This window comes from Schistocerca piceifrons, chromosome 11 (assembly GCF_021461385.2).
Source record: "Schistocerca piceifrons isolate TAMUIC-IGC-003096 chromosome 11, iqSchPice1.1, whole genome shotgun sequence".
In the NCBI taxonomy this organism is placed as follows: Eukaryota; Metazoa; Arthropoda; class Insecta; order Orthoptera; family Acrididae; genus Schistocerca; species Schistocerca piceifrons.
Window position 1 is genome coordinate 18,164,366 of NC_060148.1, and position 21,689 is coordinate 18,186,054.

At 46.2% G+C, this 21,689-nt stretch overlaps 1 long non-coding RNA gene across 1 annotated transcript in view; it reads left to right on the forward strand.

The window, feature by feature from the left end:
* The first annotated feature begins 4,108 nt into the window (after nt 1-4,108).
* LOC124720501 overlaps nt 4,109-21,689 on the forward strand; it is a 33,069-nt gene continuing 15,488 nt past the window's right edge. Inside the window, exon 1 of the long non-coding RNA XR_007006178.1 lies at nt 4,109-4,331. This is a non-coding gene — a long non-coding RNA (uncharacterized LOC124720501). The remainder of the gene's footprint in view (nt 4,332-21,689) is intronic.

A 21,689-nucleotide genomic window follows, 5' to 3' on the forward strand; every position in this document is an offset into this window, starting at 1 on the left:
TCCCAATGCCTTCCTTACCCCTGCTCCTTCTCCATCTCCTACCCACCAACCCCAAACCCCATGTCGCCCGCAAACCCTCACCGCCGTGATCACGCGGCTCAGTCCGTCGATCACGGAGGAGGAGGTGTTGGCGGAGCTCAAGGCCCATCCCACGCTGGAGGTGCGGGCGGTCCGCCGCATTTTCACCTCGGCCGGCCCCACCCACCTTATGCGGGTTTTCTCTGAGGACGCCCCCTCCATTGACCGTCTCCTGAAGGAGGGTGCCCTCCTCTTCCACCAGCGGTACAAGGTCGACCCCTCCCATTCCCCTCCTCAATCCCTGCGCTGCCAGAGGTGTCTGCACTATAATGCGCACCCCACAGCTGAGTGCCGTGAGGCCCCCACCTGCCCGCATTGTCGGCAAGCGCACTTCCTCTGGCAGTGCCCTAACCTCCAATCCCCTCCCTCCTGTAATACCTGCAATCTCCCTCATCCCACCTACTCCCAAAAGTGTAAAGCCCGACCCCCTCCAACCACTCCTGAACTCACCGTACCTGTCCGTCCTCTGGACGCCCCCAACCACTCCTGTCAATTCCCTTCGTCCCCCACCCACCGCTGAGGACATCATCAGGTTCCTCACCATCGTCCTAAAGAATGTTCATCCCTTTCAGCGCCCCCACACCCTCCAACAGATCTCCCTCGCTGCCCGTTCCATTTTTCACCTTAAAATGTACGCCACCTATTCCAACAACCAGGCCCATTTCACCTTCTCCCGTCTTGACACCCTCGTCTAAATCCCTGTCATGGCACGACAGCACCGTATCCTTTTCAACAACATCCGCTCCCTTCCCGCCAACAAGAACCTCTTCCTGCACACCCTTGCTACCCACCATGTGGATGCCTTCCTCCTCAATGAAACCTTCCTCCAACCCCACCACTCCATCCACACCTCCCCCTATCTCCTCCACCACTCCGATAATCCCCTCCCAGTTGCGCGTGGCGGAGTGGCCATTGGTCACCACCGCCAGATCCCCGTTCGGCTCCAACCTCTCCTTCCCGACCCCACCATCTATGTCCGCCCCAACGCCCCTCTTCCTTTCGACTTCCTCTCCCACATCGACCGTACCTTCTCCTCCTACGTGATCGCCGCTGCCCAGTTACGGCGGTGGCATCGGTTCATCTCGTCCCTTCACGGCGACCTCATCCCCATCCGCCAGCACACCCGTCCCGAATCCAACTCCACTCCCGATGTTCTTCTCTCCTCCCCCAAACTCCTTGGTCGCATTATGGTGGATGTCCTGGAGCCTATTGGTAGCGACCATCTCCCTGTCCTCCTCACCATTTCAGACAGTCGTCGCCCCCGCCCTGACCCTCGAAATGACCCTCCCCCTAAGTACATCCATGACTATTCCCGTGCCAACTGGAATGCCTACCGGGATACCCTCTCCACCCAGGTCGATAGCCACCCTCTCACCTATCGCCTTCCCGATGATGTCACCCGTGCCGCCTCCTTTCTCCAGCAGACCTTGTCTGAGGCCGTGGAGGCCCACGTCCCTACTGTTGCCATCCAGCCCCACCATCCTACCTTACCGCTACAGGCCATCCTCCTCCTCCGTGAATCCCGTCGTCTCTACCGTGCCTTCCTCCGCACGCGTGACCCGGACACACTATGACGCCACCGGCAACTCCAGCAACACATTCGTAATTTGCTCGCGGCTAAGAAACGCCGGGACTGGCGACAGACATGCACCCGTTTAAATGCTACCCTCCCTATAAACTCGTCCAAGTTCTGGTCCGCCTTCCGTCGCCTTACCGGCACTAAGCCCTCCCCCTACTATCCTCTTCTCCATGATGATCACCCCTTCCCTGACGCCCTTAGTAAGGCTAACCACTTTGCCTCCTACCTCTCCGATGTGTTTTCCATCCCCGATGATCCCCAGTTCGACTACTCCCTCTTCCCGGATATCCGCGATCGAACTGACACCTCTGTCCCTCCCCTCGCTCCTGGTTTCCAGTACTTGGACAACATTGCGCACACGGACCTCAATACTCCTATCACTACACAGGATCTCATTGCTACACTCCGCACAAAACGCAACACCGCTCCTGGTCACGATCGTGTCACCTACCATCACCTTCGTGAAGCTCCTGTCTCTTTTCTCTCCACCCTGGCCAGGCTCTACAATGTAGTCCTGTCCACCGGTTACTACCCCGACCTGTGAAAAACCTCTCGTATCCTCATGTTCCTTAAACCTGGCAAACCGCCGTCTGCCGTCTGCCGTCTCCTCCTACCGTCCCATCAGCCTTACCTCGGTCTTCTGGAAGGTCCTGGAATCTATCCTCACCCAACGCATCCACCAGCATTTCCGCCAGCACCGCCTCCTTCCCGTTACCCAGTGTGGCTTTGGGCCGTCCTTCTCTTCCGACGATCTTCTCCTTCACCTCACTCATCTCCTTTCCGAACAGCTCAATTCCCGTCGCTCCGCAATCTTCCTCTCTCTTGACCTCGAACGCACTTATGACCGCGTATGGCAGTCCGGTCTCCTCTTCAAGCTCCAAACCTTCGCCCTTCCCATTAACTACGTCCGTCTGATCGGTTCCTTTCTCTCCCGCCGTCCTTCCTATGTCACCATCCATAACACCGATTCCTACACCTTTTTCCCCTCTGTCGGTGTGCCCCAAGGCTCCGTCCTCTCCCCCCTTCTGTACCTGTTGTACACGGCAGACATGCCACCACCGTCACCCCTCATCCACCTTCTCCAGTTTGCCGATGACACCGCCTTCCTTGCCCTTGCCCCCACCCTGCAACGCTCTCAACGCCTTCTCCAATCCCATCTTGACCAGTTCACCGCTTGGTGCAACCAGTGGTTGCTCAAGGTCAATCCTTCCAAAACCCAGGCGATCATTGTAGGCAAAACCACCCCTTCCTTCCACCTCCTTGATTTCTACAACACCAACTATGGCCGTCCTATCGCCCTCACTTTCACCCTTAAGTACCTTGGCGTCACCCTCGACCGTCGCCTCTCCTGGACTCCCCATCTCCAGACAATCCAAGCCAAGTCACGTTCCCGCCTCCGTCTCCTCAAGCTCCTTTCCGGCCGCACATGGGGTCTGGACCCCTCCACCATCCTCCACACCTATAAATCCCTCATCCACCCTATCCTTTGTTATGCCCATCCAGCATGGATCTCCGCTCCCATTACCTTTTATAAATCCCTCCAAATCCTTGAACGCCATGCTCTCCGCCTCGCCTATCGCATCCGTCTCCCCTCCCCCACACGGATCCTGTATGATCTCATCCCCTTCCCCCACCTCCTCCTTTTCCTTGAAAGGATACGGATCCTGTACACCTCCCGTAAACTTGATCCTCCTCACCCACTCGTCTCCCCGCTCCTCTCCCACCCCCGCCCGCTCCCGCGCCTGTATTCCCACGTCCCGCCCGGTCTCCATCTCTCCACCCTCCTTACCCTCTCCCAAGGTGGCTTCCGCCAGCTCCCTCTCCCTGATGATGCCCTCCTCCCCTCCATCTACCCCTCCTACCAACGTTGATCCTCCCACCCTCCTCCTGTACTTACTCCTCTGGGCACCCTCCCTCCCTTCTCTCCCTTTTCCCTCCCTCCTCCTTTTCTCCCCCCTCTTCCCCTGGGCCTCCCCTCCCCTGTCCCTATCCTCCTGTCCCCGTCTCCTAAGCTGTGGCATCCTCTTTTCCTCCCCTCTCCCCCTCCTCACCCCTGTTCCCCTCTTGGCAGGTCCCCGGACTCGCACACGCTCAGTGGACATTCGCGCGCCGGAGATCACCGCCATCAGTGTATCGTGTGTGCCGTCATGTTTAGTGTTCAGTTTCGCCGTCACGCTCCATTGTTCACCAGTGCCATCGTCTTCTTCAGTGTTTGTGCGTCGGGTCTCCAGTTCGTAGTGTGGATTGTCATCAAGTGTGAACGGCTTCTTGTGCTTTTATGTTCTTGTGTCTCCTGTTTTTTCCCGCCGTTTTACTAAGTGATGTCTCTTCTCTGTTTATCTCCATGTACTCTCTTCGGCTGAAGAGCGGCGTATTGTGCTGCTGCCAGCCTACCTGGTTGATCAGGTATCAAAATAACAATAAAGTAAAAAAAAAAAAAAAACGGCGTACAGCTGACTGCACTTCGTGGCATTTGTAGCCACGTTGGTCGTGTACGTTGTTCGTTTAAAATAGCAAGTACTGTGTATTTTTGTCTTGAATAAGTCAAACAATGCCGTGCTTTTAGCTGAACTTTCGAAGCCAAGAAGAGAGGGAAGCAGCAAGAAGAAGAATATGGCTGATGAACTTCTGCAGAGCAAACTGGCAGAACACAAAAGCAACTGCATTATGTGGAGTAAGAGCAATTTTCACGCATTAACGTCGATTGGAAAATGTAAGATTCCACGCCTAGTATGTCACGTAGCAAAGACGTGCAGTATTTTACTTGTACAGCTCGTGACGTAACTTGCTGCAGAATGTTGAGGTTAAATTCGTAAGGTACAGTATTGGTGCTTTTACTGGTGAACACGTGTTGGTAAAACACAAAATTATGTCACCAGTAACTGAGCCAGCAAAACAAAATCTCGTTTCAACTTGTAGCGTGCAGTTCCTGAAGCATGCTTTTCTTATTTGTTTATTTCTGTTCAGTGTAACATCAGGGGAAGGGACGAATTAAAACGAAACGAGACAAACGTGAAAGGAAAACAAATATAATGAGAACAGTATAGTTGATTTCTCGTTATTTTACAGTTCTTGTGTAAGAGACTGTTGCAGTAAACTATCTCAAGGGCAAATAGACCTACAACATGTGTAATATATTGCGGTACCGGAACACATGCCAAGTAATGAACGTCACATAAGAGGAGATGTTAAGTTTTTAAAATAAAAATAAAATTGCTTTCGAGCAATTCAAAGAGTGGAATGCCACAGATGAGGAGGTGTCGTGAGTATTACTCTACTCCAGCATGTGCACTTTGTGTGTTGCGATTAACAGTAATATTTCTAAAGTTGTGTTGTTTTGCAAATGAACATCATTTTCATTTCCAAATGTAACTGTAATTGACAGTTACGAAAATTATTCACCTTTAATACACGGCAGACAAAATGAGTTCAGCCAATTATAGTTTCACTGATTAATCGAATCATTTTATTCTAGAGCCATTCTAAACCAAAGGAACTAATGCGTTTGTGATACTTAAACCAGCTTTTGTTATTGTAAACCAATACTTGTACGCAAGGCCGTTGCTGAGAGAAAGATGTTTTTGAAATATGCCCTTAGGAGACAGGAAAAGGGAAAAATTAATTTTATAGCTTCAGTAACTTGCATATCGTATTCATACTATCGTTTGCTGCTGAATCATACAGCCTGAAATACTATAGGAATACTTATAATTTTATGGTTTAATTAATACGATGTTAAACATTCTGACTCACCAGCTTGGTGATCATAAATTTACCACTACAAGATACTTAAGTATTCCAATAAAAGAAATGAATGTAATTACCTGGTGTATGCTGTGAAAGGAAAACTAGGTTCAGTAACTATTAAAATAAAAATTAATTTTTATTGTAGCTACTGTATTTTTTAAATGGGACAAAAAGTAAAAATAATTTCATCCATTCCCATACAGATAGCCATGAAAATAAGTGATTGTAAAACTGTAGTAGGTATATAAATGCTTTGAAGACTTAAAATGAGAAATGTGGTGTATATTCAGTGGATAATCGATGAATTAATAGTTCACCTCTTTGCTATTAACTTAGGCATGCAATTATTCCATAATACATTACGGTACAGAAATGCACTAAAGATGTCTGCATTATTAATCGGAAAATGCGTGTTCCTGGAAATATTTTAGACTGCCATTAAAATGTAGTAGTTTTGTTGAATATGACCTTAAACTATTATGGACTTTAAATAAATTTCCCTCTTCAATTAACAATTTGTTGCACATCAGTTGTTTCAGCCTGAGCTGTGTCAATAAATGTGCTTTGATTCGGGATCCTACTATCGTCCTGCTCACAAGTTGGAAAATTAGCTACGAAAATCAGATTCAAACACCCAAATAATGGTTATAGTACTTTTTACCTCTCGGAATCCTTCAAGAAGTGCATTAAAATCATCACAAACTAATGACTGGTTCAGCTTGTTTCACAGATAGCTCAGTAATTCATGTAGATTTCTCTTAAATCACTGAAAGTCTCATAGACCTCTGAGGAGTGTTATAATTAGAAGTGTATTATTCTCTAGTAACAACTGACAAGCACACTATTTTACATTGCGATCTACAAAGAAACTCCTTGTTTCCATATTTTTGCTTTTGTGTTAAAACTCCTCATTTTTCCAGGTTAAGTGTACACATACATGATGCTAGCCTGTAATCCCTTATATCTTATTTCTCCATCACCGTGAGTACATGGTGTTGAGAGTGGCACAAAACACACATCCAAATTTCACACACCTTTCTAACATAAAAGAAGCTCATGTAACTCTCTATTCAGCATCCTAAAGTTTTGACGGACCAAACATTTAACTTTCCTGGAAACTATTCCATATTTTACAATGCTATGCAGTTCTAATTTCTCTCAAAGCTGTCTGTCTGTAATCTGACTCTAACCAAAAGATGTGTTGCCTTACACTTCCTGCAAGATGCTCAACTAGTTTCTCGGGTTAACGGAAACGTCCGATTCCACCTGTGTGCTTTGACGAATGCCATCATCAATATGGCGGAAATGACCATTCACAGCAACTCCCATATCACTACTAAAACGTCATTACGTAAACATGACAACAAACACGAAAATAGGTCGAAAAACCATCAAACACATATTTCTCCGATAATAGAATGAAACTAACGGGACAAGGGGGGGGGGATGGGTGTTTTTTGGGTAGGGACAAACTAAAAATAAACACAAGCCACTAAACCAAACGATAAAATAAAATGACCACAACCTTCCCAAAATCAACTAAAAACAATATTCACTGGAATCGAACATTTCCCTTGACCTATATAGCTCAACAGAAACTACCGATACCAATTCATACAACCCAAACCTACAACCGCCTCAACAATCATCACTGCCTCAAAAACCACAAGAAAACACCAAATTTGGAACTAAAAACTTCCCTTGACTACAGGTCATCCCCCCCTGCGGGATCGGGGGTTAGAATAGGCCCGCGGTATTCCTGCCTGTCGTAAGAGGGGACTAATAGGAGTCTCAACTGTTTGGGCCTTTAATATGATGGTCCCCATTGGGGTTTGACCTCCATTTTTCCAAATTCAACAGAAGTACGAGCCTTTTGGGGAAGGACACTTTACGTGGTGCACCATCAGTCCTCTGTGCCCTAAGGCCTTGGCACTCTTGATCGCCTTGGTGTCGTCACTGCACCCTCCATCCCTCATTTTGGGCTTACGCAGCTGATTGATTGTGTAAGTTACGCCCTTAGTCCGTCACCATCTGCACCCACGATCACTGTGGACTACCCATGGCACCCAAAATCCAGCACGGTAGCCAGCCCGTTGTGGTGGGGTCGTCATGTACCCTCTAGGTTGTAGCCCCCTGAAACCACAGGGATCGTACTGCTGATGCCTGAGCTGACACCTCCCCACGTAAGCAAAGAAGTCGATGCTCATCTCTCCGGGGCATCAGGACTCCCAGCAACGGCCATCCTGCCAGGTGGCCTTTGCTGTGGCTGGGTGGCGGCCGTGGGGAAACCCCTGGGTCGGAGTGGGTGGCATCGGGGAAGATGTCCCGAAATGAAGCGGGTGAAGTCTCAATCCAGTGGTCGCACGACCGCCAACATCTCTAAGCGCGGTAAGACAGAATTTCATGCTGTAACATATAACCCCAAATCGTTCCCTTCCCTAGCCATGGCATGGGAGGAACATAGGGCTGCGGACATACAGGAGCCATATTCACCGCGATACCTTGTGTGCAGCAGAACCGATGGGGATTCGTTTTTGGGGACTAAGCCTCTCTTCTTTGTGCACCATCTTGAAGATAAGTTTGGGGAAGTGGCATCTGTTTCCAAAATGAGGGGTGGGGCTATTTTGATACAAGCGGTTTCATCTGCACAGTCACGGGCGTTACTCGCCTGTGAGAAGCTCGGTGACATCCCCGTTTGCGTCTCTCCCCATAACTCCTTAAATTTGGTCCAGGGGATTATCTTTCATAAAGATCTTCTGCTACAGTCTGATGACGAGCTACGGGAGAACCTGGCACAACGAGGTGTGCACTTTGTCCGTCGTGTCTTTAGGGGGCCCAAGGATAATAGGGTCGCTACCGGTGCCTTCATCCTGGCCTTTGAGGGTGACTCCTTGCCTGAGAAGGTCAAGGTCATGATCTACCAGTGCGATGTCAAGCCCTATGTCCCGCCCCCTATGCGATGCTTCCAGTGCTGGCAGTTCGGACATATGTCCTCCAGATGCACTGCCAGCCCCACGGGTCGTGATTGTGGATGACCTTCACATCCTAATGTTCCATGTGCTCCGCCTTCCACCTGCGTTAACTGTGGGGAGCATCATTCTCCCTGCTTGCCAGACTGTGCAGTCTACCAAAGAGAGCGGAAGATACAAGAAATTAAGACCCTGGATCATTTAACATACCAAGAGGCAAGGAAGAAGCTAGAACTGCTCAACCCCACATCTATGTTGAGGAGTTATGCTGCTGCAACTCTGCCGCCGCCAGTTCCTCCAGAGACTCCCTGCTCAGTTGGCCCACAGAACAGTAACGTTACGCCTGCCCCACCGCTGGTAGGGGCCACACTCTCTTCCACTGCTCACAAAACACCCGGTTTGGGAGTAGTGGACACCGAACAACTGGGGACATCCATCCCCACCTCTCAGCCGGAGAGGCACCAGCCTCCTCCAGCGGCTCAGCCGGAGAGGCAAGAGCCTCCTCAGGCCTCACTCGTTCGGAAGGGGTCCCTTGGGGGAGTCCCTTCCGAGGATTTTACCAGTGTCTCGAAAGACGCTAGCCAGTGGCTGAGGAAGCCACAAGCTGCTGGTCGAAGGGCTTCACGCTCTTCCTCTGTTCCTGACAATGCATCATGAAAGCCCTCCCAGCATGCAAACCCTCCTCCCAAAGACAAGAGAGAGAAGAGGAAGCTCTCTAAGAAGCCTAAGGACCCAGTGGTTCCCGCGCCAACACTTCCTGTCAGCTCAGCCTCTGAGGATGAGGTCGAGCTCTTTGCGTCCCCTGATGACCTCGATCTCGCCGTCTCAGAAACGATAGCAGTTGCGATGTCAGTCACTCAGTCGGTGGCAGCATGTGACTCTGTGAAGTAATTTGCTTTTTCAGTATCTTAATAACCTTACAGGACATGCTTTGTACAATCCTCCAGTGGAATTGTGGCGGTTATTTTAGCCATCTCCCTGAGCTACGACAGCTTCTAAGCATGACACCTGCTTTCTGCATTGCCCTCCAGGAAACCTGGTTCCGGCAATGCGGACCCCTGTCCTTCGTGGATACAGGGGTTATTACTGCAACCGTAGCACTTACAATAGTGTGTCAGGTGGAGCCTGCGTGTATGTCCTTACCTCTGTATATAGTGCTCCTGTGCCCCTTCAAACATCATTGGAAGCTGTGGCTGGCTGTCCGCGTAAGGATTACCCAGAACATAACCGTCTGCAGTGTCTATCTCCCTCCAGGTGGTACAGTCTCCCTGACCGAACTGACTGCACTTGTCGCCCAACTCCCCACGCCTTTTCTTCTCCTGGGGGATTTTAACGCCCACAATCCCCTGTGGGGTGGAACGAAGGTTACTGGCCGAGGCAGAGAGGTCGAGAATCTCATCTCCTACCTCGACCTCTGCCTCTTAAACACTGGCGCTGCCACACATTTCAGTGTGGCGCATGGCACGTTCTCGGCCATAGATCTGTTGTTGTGCAGCCCAGGGCTTGTACCATCTGTCCACTGGAGAGTCCACGAGGACTTGTGTGGTAGTGACAATTTTCCCATCTTCCTTTCACTACCACAGCGTCGCTCCCTTGAACGTTCGCCTATATGGGCATTTAGCAAGGCAAACTGGGACACGTTCTCCTCTGCTGCCACTGTTGAATCTCTCCCCCACGGTTCCATCGATGTGGCGGTTGAGACACTGACTGCAGCGATTGTTTCCGCTGCGGAACGTACCATTCCTCGTTCGTTAGGGTGCCCCGGCGAAAGTCGGTGCCTTGGTGGTCTCCAGAGGTCGCTAACGCCATTAAAGAACGTCGCCGGGCTCTTCAGCGACATAAGCGGCACCCGTCTCCGGAGAACCTCATTTTATTCAAACGTCTCCGTGCTCAGGTCTGGAGGCTTATCAACCGGCGGAAACAGGAGTTCTGGGAGAGGTACGTTTCCACCATTGGTTCCCGTACTTCACCCTCCCAGGTGTGGATGAAGATTCGGCGCATCTTTGGATTGCAGTACTCTACAGGTGTCCCAGGTCTTACCATCAATGAGGCGGTATCCACCAATGCCGATGCCATCGCCGAGCATTTCGCACGGCACTATGTTCGGGCCTCTGTGTCGGGGAATTACCCACCTGCGTTTCTCGCGCTCAAACGCCAGGAGGAAGGCAAACGGCTTTATTTTGCTTCTCGCCACCCTGAGGCGTATAACGCCCCATTTAGTTTGTGGGAACTCCAGAGTGCCCTGGCACAGTGCCCCGATACAGCCTCTGGGCCATATGGCGTCCACAATCAGATGCTCAAACACCTGTCCCCAGACTGTCAGCGATGTGTTCTTGCCATCTTCAACCGCATATGGGGCGATGGTGTCTTTCCGTTGCAGTGGCGGGAGAGTACCATCATTCCAGTGCTGAAGCTTGGTAAGGACCCGCTTAATGTGGATAGCTATCGGCCCATCAGCTTCACAAATACTCTGTGCAAGCTACTGGAACGTATGGTGAGTCACGGCTGTGTTGGCTGCTCGAGTCTCGGGGTCTTATGGCTCCGTGCCAGAGTGGCTTCCGTCAGGGCCGTTCCACCGCCGATACTTTGGTCTCTCTTGAGTCTGCAATCCGCTCTGCTTTTTCCAGGCGCCAATACCTCGTCTCCGTCTTTTTCGACCTCTCCAGAGCATATGACACGACGTGGCGGCACCATATTCTCGCCACGTTGCACAGGTGGGGTCTCCGAGGCTCTCTCCCCATTTTTATTCAGAATTTTTTATCTGCTCGGACATTCCGTGTTTTAGTTGGCACATCCCATAGTTCACTTCATATCCAGGAGAACGGCGTTCCACAGGGCTCTGTATTGAGCGTGCCTCTTTTCCTTGTGGCCATTAATGGCCTTGAAGCAGCAGTAGGTTCGTCTGTCTCACCCACGTTATATGCTGACGATTTCTGCATCTTTTTAAGCTCCTCCACCATTAGTGTTGCAGAACGTAGATTGCAGGTAGCCATACGCAAGGCGCAGGTGTGGGCCCTAGCCCATGGGTTTCAATTTTCTCCTGTGTTACGCACTTTTGTCGGCGTCGAACTGTCCATCCCCACCCTGAGCTCTATCTTCAGGATGCCACGCTCAGGGTTGTTGACACTTACCGTTTTCTGGGATTGCTGTTCGATGCCCGGCTTACTTGGCTTCCACATATTCGTCAGCTCAAGCGTCAGTGCTGGCAGCATCTGAATGCCCCCCGCTGCCTCAGCAACACCACTTGGGGTGCAGATCGTAAACAAAGCCCTCGTGCTGTCCTGCCTGGATTATGGGAGTGTGGCGTATGGCTCAGCGTCGCCCTCAGCGTTGCAACTGCTGGATCACGTTCACCACTGTGGGATTCGACAGGCGACAGGAGCATTCCGCACCAGCCCTGTTAATAGCCTCCTTGCTGAGGCTGGGGTTCCTCCACTTCGTATTCGGCGTCAACATCTGTTAGCCAACTATGCTGTCCTCGTCCGTTGTTCACCCCGTCACCCTAACTATCGTCTCCTTTTCACGAATGCGGCAGTCCATATCCCACACCGGCGGCCGCGATCGGGCCACACAATTGGGATCCATGTTTGGTCTCTCCTTAATGAACTCACCGAGCGAGGTGTCGCAGTGGTTAGCACACTGGACTCGCATTCGGGAGGACGACGGTTCAATCCCGTCTCCGGCCATCCTGATTTAGGTTTTCCGTGATTTCCCTAAATCGCTTCAGGCAAATGCCGGGATGGTTCCTTTGAAAGGGCACGGCCGATTTCCTTCCCCATCCTTCCCTCAGCCGAGCTTGCGCTCTGTCTCTAATGACCTCGTTGTCGACGGGACGTTAATCACTAATATCCTCCTCCTCCTCCGTAATGAACTCGACTGTTTGCCTCTTCCATCTGCTTCCCAGGTCCACCCACATACACCACCTTGGTGTATACGTTGGCCGCAGCTTCGGCTGGACCTCTCACAGTGGCAAAAGGATTCACTTCCTCCTGCAGTCTTGCGCCGCCAATTTCTTGCTCTCCTCCACGCATCCCGCGACTCGGAGGCTATCTATGCAGATGGCTCAACGGTTGATGGCCGTGTGGGGTACGCTTATCCTCATGCGGACTATGTAGACCAGCGCTCCTTGCTGGACGGCTGCAGTGGTTACACCGCAGAGCTAACAGCAATTTTTCGTGCCCTTGAGCGTATTCGTACCAGCACTGGAGAGTCTTTTGTCATTTGCAGTGACTCTCTCAGTAGTCTACAGGCTCTTGACCAGTGCTACCCACGCCATCCCCTTGTTGTTGCCATCCAGGAGTCCGTTCATGCTCTTGAACAGCGTGGACGTTCAGTGGTGTTCATATGGACCCCAGGACACGTTGGGATAGCGGGAAACGAACACGCCGACAAGGTAGCTAAAGAAGCCACCCGCAAACTGCCGATAGAGCTCGGCCTCCCGGCAACTGATCTCCGATCGGTGTTACGCCGTCGGGTCTTTGGGATGTGGGCAGACGAATGGCGCACTCTGTCTGTACCCAACAAGCTGCGGCATGTAAAGGAGACCATGACCGTGTGTGGTTCCTCCATGCGGGCCTCTCGCAGGGATTCTGTCGTTCTCTGTAGGCTCCGCATTGGTCACTCTTGGATGACGCATGGTCATCTGCTGCGTCGAGAGGACCCCCCTCATTGTCGCTGTGGTGCAACCATGACGGTGGCCCATATATTGTTGGAATGTCCTCTTTTAACCGCCCACTTTTAATCTCCTGGGTGATTTATCATCTGTTTTAGGTCACAATGTCTCTATGGCAGATCGTGTTTTAAGTTTTATTCGAGCAAGTGGCTTTTATAGGTCCTTCTAATTTTATTGCATCACCCTCTTTTGTGCTGTATCTTTTACTTTGTTTTGTGTTGACATTCGACTCCACCATAATCTTTTAGGCTGGAGGTTTTAACGTGTTGCAGAGTGGCTGGCACATCCTATTATTTTCGTGATCAGCCAGCCACGATCCCCTGCTGTACAGTTTTAACTCTTTCTGCCTTTTTTCTCTATGTTGTTTTTGTTGCTGTGCTCCGTTTTCCATGTTTCTTTATTATTGACCTTGGGGATTTTCTTCCCCTGGAATTTTTATCTTGTGCTTCGAATGACTAATGGATGGTTTCCCTGTGCTCTATGTGTTTATGAAACAAGGGACCGATGACCTCTGCAGTTTGGTCCCTTTAATCCTCAAACCAACCAACCTTACAGGTCATCAAAAACACACAAAACCTACTCACCAATACCAGCAGCACCACCACCCCCACACATGATCCACAAATTATCTAGCAAGATAAAAACATGAACAGACAACTCACCACACACACACACACACACACACACACACACACACACACACACACACACACACACACACATACATACACACGCACACACAAAACTATACACACAACCTCATAAACATAATAAACCACAACCAAATAAATTCCCCCCCCCCCAAAAAATCAAAACCAAAGAAACAAATGCTAACCTAAAACAAAAAAAAGCCATACACACCCTAGAACTAAAAAAAAAACACAACAAAATAAATACCAAAATCTACAACGACCCCCACCCAACTACCAACTACCTCACCAACCTCCCCCACCCCTCCCCCAAAAAAAGAAAAACCCTAACTAACCTTTGGCCTGTAGATCTTACTAACAGCCCTTAAGAAAACCCTAAAAATACAATACCCCTCAGGGATACTCTTCCACCAACATTACTCACGTAAATGAGCCTGAAGGTTGGAAGAGCGCCTCTTCCCCCTCCCAATAACAGATTTAACAGCAACCCCAAAACCCCTCTACAGTATTTGTACAGGCCCCACTCACATAATTCTTAAGCTCAACATTGCGATTGTAACCCTCCTGACCAAATCCACTATAAGAAGCAAACCCATCAGAAACTACAGTACTCCCCTGTTCTACATACTCCTGAATCAACCCCACCAATTCCCTCTTTGTACGATGTTGAATTTCCCTAAACACACATTCAGGAGACCCAGACCCCGATAATACAACCCCCCCCCCCACACCTATAAACAGGCTTACCCCTCCCATACTTCCTCCTACCAAACTGCGACTCATCAGTCTCTATCACTACTTCAGGCCCACCCAACTTACCCCTTTATTTAATGTATTCTGATCAAACCTCACGACAAAAAGAATACCAATCAAGGACTGTTCGCTCACTCACACCCACCTCTTGTGCGCAAAAACTGAAAGAGGACTGATAACAAAAAAGATAACTCGTCAAGACAATTTCACGCATGCCCGACCTAGACTTCTCGAACCAGGTACCCCAGCAAATGGAGCGCCAAACGTTATCACGCTGGCACATCACTCGTCCGAGACGCTGGAACTTTCGTTAACTTCATATATTCACCACATGCAGTGCACTTCACCAGCTCGGCCAGAAGACCAAACTGCTGCAGGAATTTGTTGAGCGACATTGAACTGTCACGCAATATGCCCCACAACCGAAAACTGTTGATTTTATCGGTGACATAACAATAGTAATCCAAAAAATTCAGTCACGACAAACCACACACAGCACTACATTAACTTAGAAATAACCAAAAACCAAACCGTCAGCTCACTGCAGAATATTCCACCAGAAATTCACTAATCATCAGAACAACACCAGACAACGTCAACAACTCAAATGAACCCAGTTCGACACACAACGCACAAACACCAGCAGAGAGCACCACCAACCGCAACCGTATGGCACTTACAAACACATCACAAGCACACACTTACCCAACAAGAAACACTCAATATATTATATATATATATATGTAAAAACAAAGATGATGTGACTTACCAAACGAAAGCGCTGGCAGTTGATAGACACACTAACATACACACGAAATTCAAGCTTTAGCAACCAATGGTTGCTTCGTCAGGAAAGAGGGAAGGAGAGGGAAAGACGAAAGGATGTGGGTTTTAAGGAAGAGGGTAAGGAGTCATTCCAATCCTGGGAGCGGAAAGACTTACCTTAGGGGGAAAAAAGGACGGGTATACACTCGCGCACACACACACATATCCATCCACACATATGCAGACACAAGCAGACATATTCAAAGGCAAAGAGTTGCCTTTGAAAATATATATATATATATATATATATATATATATATTTTGTACGGCATCATATTCTGGGGTAACTCATCATTGAGTAAAAGAGTGTTCGTTGCACAAAAGTGTGTAATCAGAATAATTGCTGGAGCTCATCCAAGATCATCCTGCAGACATTTATTTAAAGAGCTACAAATCTTCAATGTAGCCTCACAATATATATATTCACTTATGAAATTTGTTATTAACAATCCGAACGAATTCAAAACTAATAGCAGTGTACATGGCTACAACACTAGGAGAAAGGATGATCTTCGCTACTCAAGGTTAAATCTAACTTTGGCTGAGAAGGGGGTAAATTATGCTGCCACAAATGTCTTTGGTCACTTACCTAATAGCATCAGAAGTGTGACAGATATCCATATAGCATATAAAAGGAAATTAAAAGAATTTCTTAATGGCGACTCCTTCTGCTCAATAGATGAATTATTGGATATAGTAAGTGGGTAATTCCCCACACACTCACAAAAAAAATAAAAATTAAATATATATATATATATATATATATATTAATGCTCAATAGATGAATTATTGGATATAGTAAGTGTGTAATTCCCCACACACTCACAAAAAAAAATAAAAATTAAATATATATATATATATATATAATTTTTATTTTTTTTGTGAGTGTGTGGGGAATTACCCACTTACTATATCCAATAATTCATCTATTGAGCATTAATATATATATATATATATATATATATATATATATATATATATATATATTTAATTTTTATTTTTTTTGTGAGTGTGTGGGGAATTACCCACTTACTATATCCAATAATTCATCTATTGAGCAGAAGGAGTCGCCATTAAGAAATTCTTTTAATTTCCTTTTATATGCCATATGGATATCTGTCACACTTCTGATGCTATTAGGTAAGTGACCAAAGACATTTGTGGCAGCATAATTTACCCCCTTCTCAGCCAAAGTTAGATTTAACCTTGAGTAGCGAAGATCATCCTTTCTCCTAGTGTTGTAGCCATGTACACTGCTATTAGTTTTGAATTCGTTCGGATTGTTAATAACAAATTTCATAAGTGAATATATATATTGTGAAGCTACATTGAAGATTTGTAGCTCTTTAAATAAATGTCCGCAGGATGATCTTGGATGAGCTCCAGCAATTATTCTGATTACACACTTTTGTGCAACGAACACTCTTTTACTCAATGATGAGTTACCCCAGAATATGATGCCGTACAAAAGCAGAGAATGAAAATAGGCATGGTAAGCTAATTTACTCAGATGTATATTGCCAAAATTTGCAATGACCCTAATAGCATAAGTAGCTGAACTCAAAACGTTTCAGCAGATCCTCAGTGTGTTTTTACCAGTTCAGCGCCTCATTAATGCATACACCTAGAAATTTTGAATATTCTACCTTAGCTACCGATTTCTGATCAAAGTCTATATTTATTAATGGTGTCATTCCATTTACTGTGTGAAACTGTATATACTGTGTTTTGTCAAAGTTTAATGAGAGCCCATTTGCAGAGAACCACTTAATGATTTTCTGACAAACATCGTTTACAATTTCACCAGTTAATTCTTGTCTGTCGGGTGTGATAGCTATGCTTGTATTATAGGCAGAAAGTACCAGCTTTACATCTTTGTAAATGTAGAATGGTGAGTCATTAATATATATTAAGAACAGCAGAGGACCCAAGACCGAACCATGCGGCACCCCATTCTTGATTTTCCCCAGTTTGAAAAATCACCAGTTTTTTGCATATTATGTGAACTGCTTATTTCAACTTTCTGCACTCTTCCTGTTAGGTATGATTTAAACCATTTGAGCACTCTCCCATTCATACCACAGTACTTGAGCTTATCTAGAAGTATTCCATGATTTACAAAATCAAAAGCCTTTGCTAGATCACAAAAAATCCCAGCGGGTGACTTCCGGTTACTCAGAGCATTTAATATTTCATTAGTGAAAGTATATATAGCATTTTCCGTTCAAAATACCTTCTGGAAACCAAACTGACATTTTGTTAGAACTTTATTTTTACAAAGGTGTGAAGCTACTCTTCAATACATTACTTTTTCAAGAATTTTGGATAAAGCAGTCAGAAGAGAGATTGGGTGGTAGTTGTTGACATCAGACATATCCCCTTTTTTATGCAGTGGTTTAACAGTGGCAAACTTCAGTCTATCTGGGAAAATACCCTGCTTCAGAGAGCTATTACATATGTGGCCAAGAATCCCACTTATTTCTTGGGAACAAGCTTTTATTATCCTGCTGGAAATGCCATCAATTCCATGTGAGCTTTTATTCTTGAGAGAGTTTATTATCTTCCTAATTTCAGAAGAAGAGGTGGGTGGAATTTCAGTTGTGTCAAATGGTGTGGGTAAGGCCTCTTCCATTAACTGCCTTGCTTCTTCTAGTGAACATTTAGATCCTATTTTCTCTACAACATTTAAAAAATGATTATTCAAAATGTTTTTGACTTTAGGCTTGTTGTTTATCAAGTTTCCATTCACTTCGATGGTGATGCCATCGTCCTGTACTCTTGGTTGTCCTGTCTCCCTTGTAATAATATTCCAAATTGTTTTGATTTTGTTATCAGAGGTATTAATCTCAGACATGATGCACATGCTTCTGGACTTTTTAATAACCTTTCTTAATGTAGCACAGTAGTTTTTATAATATTTGGCTGTTTCTGGGTCATTACTCTTTCTTGTTGTTAGATACAGTTCCCTTTTGTGGTTACAAGATATTTGTATTCCTTTAATAAGCCTAGGTTTTTTGCATGGTTTCTTACAATTAGATTTAACTACTTTATTGGGGAGACAGTTTTCAAATTCTCTTACAAGTGTATCATGAAATAAGTTATATTTTAAATTAGCATCGGGTTCCTTGTACACCTCATCCCAGTCTAACTGCTGATTGTTGAGTCATTAATTGGACGCACAACTTTGGAGGGTAGTTTTGAATTACTGAATGGAGCTATGTCATATACTGTAACTAGCTGAGCACCATGATCAGAAAGGCCATTCTCAACAGGACAAGAATTTATGTTATTAAACCTATCTTGGTCTATAAAAATGTTATCTATCAATGTGCTGCTGTCCTTTACTACCTGAGTAGCGAATCAACAGTGAAGTCCCCACAAATAATAATTTGCTTTTCCCTATCTGACAGATAGCACAACAAGGCATCCAAGTTTTCCAGGAATAAATGAAAGTTTCCTGAAGGGGACCTATATACTGTTACAATTATAAAAGAGCTCTCCTTCAGTTTAAGTTGACAGGCACATGCTTCTATACATTGCTCTAGACAAAACTTTTTAGTATCTAAGCTTTCTACATCGTGACAACTTTTGACATATATGGCAACTCCTCCTCCCACCTTATTCTCTCTACTCACTTAAATCACGGCTGGTTGTGGTGCTGCAATACTTAAACATGTGTGCTGTTACTTCTTGTATTTTCTCCAGACTGGCTTCCATACTCTGCTCTAAGTTGACAGAACTATTTAAGTGACACAAGTCCAAAACTCCTTTACACTTTGTGCATTTGTGACTTCTGTATAAGTTTCGTTATTTGAAGGAATGTAACAGTTATTTAAATTTTCAGGCAGAATAGACACATACAAATTTGGTGGACCCAAAGGATGTAGTTGGATTCTTCACTTACGATGAGAAATGGAAAGTAAGAGATAAACAGGAGAGGAACAAGCACCAGCTTGGAATTCAATGAGGGTCAGCCAGCATGCGGGTATTCTTGCCTTTGGTCAGTCTGATGGCTTTTCGTACCTAAATTACTGCTGCTTGGATATTGTTGTGGTCATCACTCCTAAGACGGATTTCGTACATATCTCCAATCTAGTCTGTCATGTGCAATCCTCTTCATCTATGAATAACTACTGCAACCTACATCCATTTGAACCTACCTACAGTATTCAAGGGTTTGACTCTATCTAAAATCTCTACTGCCAACACATTCCTCAAGTACCCAATTAACTGTTACTTTTTACTTCTTGATGTTTCCTGTTAAAGTGACTGTACATTTAGGCAGGTGGTGCCATAAATTTGTGTCCTCTCAGATAATATACCTCTTTATCGATCATGATCTTCTCCATTATTTTCATTGGAAAATATTATTTGTGGGTCGGCAACTGATAAACTGTTTGTGATAGTATAGAAGTGCCGTGGCCATACTATATTGTTTTTATTTTGTGTGTTTATATTCCAGTCTTTGTGATTCATTTTGGGATCTGCCTCATGTCGATCTCAAATGAGGCATCATTGGTGGTCGCAGTGGTCAAAACTAGTCTCAAACATGAAATTGGTAAAATAAAGCGATGGAGTTGTTCAAAAACAAATACCTCTTCATTGGTGATTCAGACTACCCACCACATCTTTAGCATTCTTCTGCAGCACTACATTGAAACGGCTTCTAATCTCCTCTTGTCTATACTGTTTATTGTCCAAGTTTCACTTCCATATAAGGCTACGGTCCAGACAAATATTTCAGTCAACACGTGGACTTATTTGTGTTAATGCAAGGTGTGTATTGTGTTAGGATTTTAGGGCAACCTAAGGCACTGTGTGTAAAGAAACAGATCCCTATTTTAGAACATGGCTGTGTGAAGGTCACTGACTAAAACCTGAACATAAATCTAAATATGTAAATGAAATAACTAAAATGTAATACCTCCAGTGGCCACAGGCTCCTTTCTGGGTCATATGCATCACAATAAACTAGCAATGAGCTAACTAATCCTCCAGCACCTCCGAAGAAGGTATGAAGATCGCAGTTGAGAACCAAGTAAGAGACACTGTAAACATATTAGACAGGACCATTATAATAATGAATAATAGACATCAAATTGAAATTTACTGGAAATCTTCAACAATGCTCCGCCAACCACAATTCCTCCTGTCACCCCACAGCCACAAAATGCTAGCATTCGGGTGTGTTGTCAATAGGAACAGCAGCTCAACTACAATACTCTGAAGATAAATGTAAACAATAAATTGAAATGATAAAACACCACCTCCATAGTATACTCCCTGAAAAACTCAAATAACTGCAGAAGAATCGCAGCACAGAAAACAAACATAAAATGAGATCTTCCACACAGTACCATTTGTGGTTAGTATTTCATGTTTGATTATTTATATATGTAAAGGCATAAACATATCTTTCGTCATGCGCAACATGATTGGGCAGATAATTACGCATCCTTGAAACACTGCAGATATACAAATACACTACTGGCCATTAAAATTGCTACACCACGAAGATGACGTGTTACAGACGCGAAATTTTACCGACAGGAAGAAGATGCTGTGATAAGCAAATGATTAGCTATTCAGAGCATTCACACAAGATTGGCGCCAGTGGCGGCACCTACAACGTGCTGACATGAGGAACATTTCCAACCGATTTCTCATACAAAACAGCAGTTGACCGGCGTTGCCTGGTGAAACATTGTTGTGATGCCTCATGTAAGGAGGAGAAATGCATACCATCACATTCCCGACTTTGAAAAAGGTCGAATTGTAGCCTATCGCAATTGCGGTTTATCGTATCACGACATTGCTGCTAGCGTTGGTCGAGATCAAATGACTGACTGTTAGCAGAATATGGAATCGGTGGGTTCAGGAGGGTAATACGGAATGCCGTGCTGGATCCCAATGGCCTCGTATCACTAGCAGTCGAGACGACAGGCATCTTATCCACACGGCTGTAACAAATCGTGCAGCCATGTCTCGATCCCCGAGTCAACAGATGAGGACGTTTGTAAGACAACAACCATCTGCACGAACACTTCGACGACATTTGCAGCAGCATGGACTATCAGCTTGGGGACCATGGCTGCGGTTACGCTTGACGCTGCATCACAGACAGGAGTGCCTGCAATGGTGTACTTGACGATGAACCTGGGTGCACGAACGGCAAAACGTCATTATTTCAGATGAATCCAGGTTCTGTTTACAGCATCACGATGGTCACATCCGTGTTTGGTGACATCGCGGTGAACGCACATTGGAAGCATGTATTTGTCATCACCATACTGGCGTATCACCCGGCGTGATGGTATGGAGTGCCATTGGTTACACGTCTCGGTCACCTCTAGTTCACATTGAGGGCACTTTGAACAGTGGATGTTACATTTCAGATGTGTTATGACCTGTGGCTC